This window comes from Procambarus clarkii, chromosome 69 (genome assembly GCF_040958095.1).
Source record: "Procambarus clarkii isolate CNS0578487 chromosome 69, FALCON_Pclarkii_2.0, whole genome shotgun sequence".
NCBI lineage: Eukaryota > Metazoa > Arthropoda > Malacostraca > Decapoda > Cambaridae > Procambarus > Procambarus clarkii.
Genome location: NC_091218.1, coordinates 210,901 through 218,477, shown reverse-complemented (window position 1 = coordinate 218,477; position 7,577 = coordinate 210,901).

Genomic DNA, 7,577 nt, shown 5'->3' with positions numbered 1-7,577 from the left:
GACTTTTTCATTCCCAACATATGTGAAGTACTGAAAGCGGCGTTTGGTCACATTTGTCCCAAACCCCCCTGCAGTTTTTCAAATATCCCAAACATCCCAATTTCAAGGCCTGAGCCATATTTTGGAGCCAAATTCTGGCTCTCTGCACATATTCGCAGTTTGATATTACGACTTTTTATACCCAACATATGCCAAGTACTGAAAGCGGCAGAGAGTCACATTTGGAACGAACGCCCCTGCAGTTTCCAAATATCCCAAACATCCCAATTTCGAGGCCTGAGCCATATTTTGGAGCCAAATTCTGGCTCTCTGCACGTATTCGCAGTTTGATATTACGACTTTTTATACAGAACATATGCCAAGTACTAAAAGCGGCAGAGAGTCAAATTTTGCACAAACTCACCTGCAGTTTTCGAAATATCCCAAATATTCTAATATCGAGGCCTGAGGTATATTTTGGAGCCAAATTCTGGCTCTCTGATTGTATTCGCCGTTTGAAATTACGACTTTTTTATATCCAACATATGCCAAGTAATAAAAGCGGCGTTTGGTCACATTTGTCCCAAACCCCCCTGCAGTTTTCAAAATATCCCAAACATTCCAATTTCAAGGCCTGAGCCTTATTTTGGTGCCAAATTCTGGCTCTCTGCACGTATTCGCAGTTTGAAATTACGACATTTTTATACCCAACATGTACCAAGTACTGAGAGCGGCAATTGTTCACATTTGTCTCAATCTCCCCTGCAGTTTTCAAAATATCCCAAACATCCCAATTTCGAGGCCTGAGCCATATTTTGGAGCCTAATTCTGGCTCTCTGCACGTATTCCCAGTTTGAAATTACTACTTTTTATACCAACATATGCCAAGTACTGATAGCGGCAGTGATTCACATTTTGCCCAAACTCCCCTGCAGTTTTCAAATTATCCAAAATATCCCAATTTCGAGGCCTGAGCTATATTATGGAGCCAAATACTGGCTCTCTGCACTTATTCGCAGTTTGAAATTACGACTCTTCTATACTCAACATATGCGAAGTACTGAAAGTGGCGTTTGGTCACATTTTCCCAAATCCCCCTGCAGTTTTCAAAATATCCCAAACATCCCAATTTCGAGGCCTGAGCATATTTTGGAGCCAAATTCTGGCTCTCTGCACGTATTCGCTGTTTGAAATTACGAAGTTTTATACCCAACATATGTCAACTACTAAACGCGGAAATGAGTCATATTTTGCACAAACTTCCCTGCAGTTTTGAAAATATCCCAAATATTCCAATTTCGAGGCCTGAGCCATATTTGGGAACTAAATTCAGGCTCTCTGCACGTATTCGCAGTTTGAAATTACGATTTTTTATACCCAACATGTAACAAGTACTGAAAGCGGCGTTTGGTCACATTTGTCTCTATCTCCCCTGCAGTTTTCAAAATATCCCAAACATCCCAATTTCGAGGCCTGAGCCATATTTTGGAGCCAAATTCTGGCTCTCTGCACGTATACGCAGTTTGAAATTACGATTTTTTATACCAACATATGCCAAGTACTGATAGCGGCAGTGATTCACATTTTGCTCAAACTCCCCTGCAGTTTTCAAAATATCCCAAATATTTCAATTTCGAGGCCAAAGCCATATTTGGGAGCGAAATTCTGGCTCTCTGCACGTATTCGCAGTTTGAAATTACGACTTTTTGTACCCAACATGTGCCAAGTCCTGATAGCGGCAGAGAGTCACATTTTGCACAAACTCACCTGCAGTTTTCAAAATATCCCAAACATCCCAATTTCGAGGCCTGAGCCATATTTTGGAGAAAAATTCAGGCTCTCTGCACGTATTCGCAGTTTGAAATTACGACTTTTTTATACCCAACATATGCGAAGTACTGAAAGCGGCGTTTGGTCACATTTGTCGCAAACCCCCTTGCATTTTTTCAAAATATCCCAAACATCCCAATTTCGAGGCCTGTGCCATATTTTTGTGCCAAATTCTGGGTCTCTGCACGTATTCGCAGTTTGAAATTAGGACTTTTTTATACCCAACATGTACCAAGAACTGAAAGCCGCGTTTTGTCACATTTGTCTCAATCCCCCCGGCAGTTTTCAAAATATCCCAAACATCCCAATTTCGAGGCCTGAGCCATATTTTGGAGCCCAATTCTGGCTCTCTGCACGTATTCCCAGTTATAAATTACGATTTTTTATACCCAACATATGCCAAGTACTGAAAGCGGCAGTGAGTCACATTTTGACCAAACGCCCCTGCAGTTTTCAAAATATCCCAAATATCTCAATTTCGAGGCCTGAGCCATATTTTGGAGCCAAATTCTCGCTCTCTGCACGTATTCGCAGTTTGAAATTACGTCTTTTTACACCCAACATATGCCAAGAACTGAAAGCGGCAGTGAGTCACATTTTGAACAATCTCCCCTGCAGTTTTCAAAATATGCTAAATATCCCAAATTCGAGGCCTGAGCTATATTTTGGAGCCAAATTCTGGCTCTCTGCACGTATTCGCAGTTTGAAATTACGACTTTTTTATACCCAACATATGCGAAGTACTGAAAGCGGCGTTTGGTCACATTTGTCGCAAACAGCTTTTCAAAATATCCTAAACATCCCAATTTCGAGGCCTGAGGCATATTTTTGATCCAAATTCTGGCTCTATGCACGTATTCGCAGTATAAAAGTACGAATTTTATAACCAATATATGCCAAGTCCTGATAGCGGCAGTAAGTACCATTTTGCAAAAACTCACCTGCAGTTTTTGAAATATCCCAAATATCCCAATTTTGAGGCCTGAGCCATATTTTGGAGCCAAATTCTGGCTCTCTGTACGTATTCGCATTTTGAAATTAAGAATTTTTATACCCATCATATGCTAAGTAATGAAAGTGGCGTTTGGTCAAATTTGTCCCAAACCTCCCTGCAGTTTTCAAAATATCCCAAACATCCCAATTTCGAGGCCTGAGCCATATTTTGGAGCCAAATTCTGGCTCTCTACACGTATTTGCAGTATAATATTACGACTTTTTATACCCATATATGCCAAGTATTGAAAGAGGCAGTGAACCACATTTTGCAAAAACTCCCCTGCAGTTTTCCAAATATCCCAAACATCCCAATTTCGAGGTCTGAGCCATATTTTGGAGCCAAATTCTGGCTCTCTGCACGTATTCGCAGTTTGATATTACGACTTTTTATACCCAACATATGTAAAGTACTGAAAGCGGCAGAGTCACGTTTGGCACAAACGCCCCTGCAGTTTCCAAATATCCCAAACATCCCAATTTCGAGGCCTGAGCCATATTTTGGAGCCAAATTCTCTCTCTCTGCACGTATTCGCAGTTTGATATTACGACTTTTTATACAGAACATTTGCCAAGTACTAAAAGCGGCAGAGAGTCACATTTTGCACAAACTCACCTGCAGTTTTCGAAATATCCCAAATATTCTAATATCGAAGCCTGAGCCATATTTTGGAGCTAAGTTCTGGCTCTCTGCACGTATTCGCAGTTTGTAATTACGACTTTTTATACCCAACATATGCCAAGTCCTGATAGCGGCAGAGAGTCACATTTTGCACAAACTCACCTGCAGTTTTCGAAATATCCCAAATATCCCAATTTTGAGGCCTGAGGTATATTTTGGAGCCAAATTCAGGCTCTCTGCACGTATTCGCAGTTTGAAATTACGACTTTTTTATACCCAACATGTAACAAGTACTGAAAGCGGCGTTTGGTCACATTTGTCTCAATCTCCCCTGCAGTTTTCAAAATATCCCAAACATCCAAATTTCGAGGCCTGAGCCATATTTTGGAGCAAAATTCTGGCTCTCTGCACGTATACGCAGTTTGAAATTTCGACTTTTTATACCCAACATATGCCAAGAACTGAAAGCGGCAGTCACATTTTCCACAAACTCCCCTGCAGTTTTCAAAATATCCCAAGCATCCCAATTTCGATTCCTAAGCCATATTTTGGAGCCAAATTCTGGCTCTCTGCACGTATTCGCTCTTCGAAATTACGACTTTTTATACCCAACATATGCCAAGTACTGAAATCGGCAGTGAGTCATATGTTGCACAAACTCCCCTGCAGTTTTCAAAATATCCCAAATATTCAAATTTAGAGGCCTGAGCCATATTTGGGAGCTAAATTCTGGCTATCTGCACGTATTCGCAGTTTGAAATGACGACTTTTTATACCTAACATATGCCTAGTACTGAAAGAGGCATTTGGTCACATTTGTCCCAAACCTCCCTGCAGTTTTCAAAATATCCCAAATATCCCAATTTCGAGGCCTGAGCTATATTTTGGACCCAAATTTTGGCTCTCTGCACGTATTCGCAGTTTGATATTACGAGTTTTTATACCCAACATATGCCAAGTACTAAAAGCGGCAGAGAGTCACATTTTGCACAAACTCCCCTGCAGTTTTCGAAATATCCGAAATATCCCAATTTCGAGGCCTGAACCATATTCTGGAGCCAAATTCTGGCTCTCTGAACGTATTCGCCGTTTAAAAATTCGGTTTTTTTTACCCAACATATGCCAAGTAATAAAAGCGGCGTTTGGTCAAATTTGTCCCAAACCCCCCTGCAGTTTTCAAAATATCTCAAACATCCCAATTTCGAGGCCTGAGCCATATTTTGGAGCCCAATTCTGGCTCTCTGCAAGTATTCCCAGTTTGAAATTAGTAATTTTTATACCCAACATATGAACAGTACTGAACGCGGCAGTGAGTCACATTTTGACCAAACGCCCCTGCAGTTTTCAAAATATCCCAAATATCTCAATTTCGAGGCCTGAGCCATATTTTGGAGCCAAATTCTGGCTCTCTGCACGTATTCGCAGTTTGAAATTACGACTTTTTACACCCAACATATGCCAAGAACTGAAAGCGGCAGTGAGTCACATTTTGAACAATCTCCCCTGCAGTTTTCAAAATATGCTAAATATCCCAAATTCGAGGCCTGAGCTGTATTTTGGAGCCAAATTCTGGCTCTCTGCACTTATTCGCAGTTTTAAATTACGACTTTTTATACCCAACATGTGCCAGGTACTGAAAGCGGCGTTTGGTCACATTTGTCCCAACCTCCCTGCAGTTTTCAAAATATCCCAAATATCCCAATTTCGTGGCCTGAGCCATATTTTGGAGCCAAATTCTGACTCTCTGCACGTATTCGCAGTATGATATTACGACTTTTTATACCCAACATATGCCAAGAACTGAAAGCGGCAGTCACATTTTGCACAAACTCCCCTGCAGTTTTCGAAATATCCGAAATATTCCAATTTCGAGGCCTGAGCCATATTCTGGAGCCAAATTCTGGCTCTCTGAACGTATTCGCCGTTTGAAAATTCGGATTTTTTTTACCCAACATATGCGAAGTACTGAAAGCGGCGTTTGGTCACATTTGTCGCAAACCCCCCTGCAGTTTTCAAAATATCCCAAACATCCCAATTTCGAGGCCTGAGCCATATTTTGGAGCCAAATTCTGGCTCTCTGCACGTATTCGCAGTTTGATATTACGACTTTTTATACCCAACATATGGCAAGTACTGAAAGTGGCAGTGAGTCACATTTTGAACAAACTCCCCTGCAGTTTTCAAAATATCCTAAATATCCCAATTTCGAGGACTGAGCTATATTTTGGAGCCAAATTCTGGGTCTCTGCACGTATTCGCAGTTTGAAATTACGCCTTTTTTATACCCAACATATGTGAAGTACTCCAAGCGGCGTTTGGTCACATTTGTCCCAAACCCCCCTGCAGTTTTCAAAATATCCCAGACATCCCAATTTCGAAGCCTGAGCTATATTTTGGAGACAAATTCTGGCTCTATGCACGTATTCACAGTTTAAAATTACGACATTTTATACCCAACATATGCCAAGTCCTGATAGCGGCAGAGAGTCACATTTTGCACAAACTCCCCCTGCAGTTTTCGAAATAAAATAAATATCCCAATTTCGAGGCCTGAGCCATATTTTGGAGCCAAATTCTGGCTCTCTGAACGTAATCGCCGTTTGGAATTACGAAATATTTTATGCCCAACATATGCTAAGTAATGAAAGCGGCGTTTGGTCACATTCTTCCCAAACCCCCTTGAAGTTTTCAAAATATCCCAAACATCCCAATTTCGAAGCCTGAGCCATATTTTGGTGCCAAATTCTGGCTCTCTGCACGTATTCGCAGTTTGAAATTACGACTTTTTTATACCCAACATATGCCAAGTACTGAAAGCGGCGTTTGGTCACATTTGTCTGAATCTACCCTGCAGTTTTCAAAATATCCCAAACATCCCATTTTCGGGGCCTGAGCCATATTTTGGAGCCAAATTCTGGCTCTCTGCACGTATTCGCAGTTTGAAATTACGATTTTTTATACCCAACATATGCCAAGTACTGAAAGCGGCAGTGAGTCACATTTTGCCCAAACTCCCCTGCAGTTTTCAAAATATCCCAAATATCCCAATTTCGAAGCCTGAGCCATATTTTGGAGCCAAATTCTGGCTTTATGCACGTATTCGCAGTTTAAAATAACGACTTTTTATACCCAACATATGCCAAGTCCTGATAGTGGCAGAGAGTCACATTTTGCACAAACTCCCTCTGCAGTTTTCGAAATATCCCAAATATCCCAATTTCGAGGCCTGAGCCATATTTTGGAGCCAAATTCTGGCTCTCTGCACGTATTCGCAGTTTGAAATTACGAATTTTTATACCCAACATATGTGAAGTACTGAAAGCGGTGTTTGGTCACATTTGTCCCAAACCCCCCTGCAATTTTCAAAATATCCCAAACATCCCAATTACGAAGCCTGAGCCCTATTTTGGTGCCAAATTCTGGCTCTCTGCACGTATTCGCAGTTTGAAATTACGACTTTTTTAAACCCAACATGTACCAAGCACTGAAAGCGGCGTTTGGTCACATTTGTCTCAATCCCCCCCTGCAATTTTCAAAATATCCCAAACATCCCATTTTCGAGGCCTGAGCCATATTTTGGAGCCAAATTCTGGCTCTCTGCACGAATTCGCAGTTTGAAATTCCGATTTCTTGTACCCAACATATGCAAAGTACTGAAAGCGGCAGTGAGTCACATTTTGCCCAAACTCCCCTGCAGTTTTCAAAATATCTTAAACATCCCAATTTCGAGGCCTGAGCCATATTTTAGAGCCAAATTCATGCTCTCTGCACTTATTCGCAGTTTGAAATTACGACTTTTTTATACCCAACATACACGAAGTACTGAAAGCAGCGTTTGGTCACATTTGTCCCAAACCCCCCTGCACTTTTCAAATTATCCCAAACATCCCAATTTCGATGCCTGAGCCATATTTTGGAGCCAAATTCTGGCTCTCTGCACGTATTCGCAGTTTGATATTACGACTTTTTATACCCAACATATGCCAACCCAGCAAACAATTTTAGGTTGCCACAACATATCTGGAAAGTATTTGAAAGTATTGGAAACGTTTGTTTTATCGTATCAGATACGATATTGTGTGTGGACTTAAATAGGTTTCCAAAACTTATAACCAAGACATATGTATCTAACACTAATTTGACTTGTTGTGGC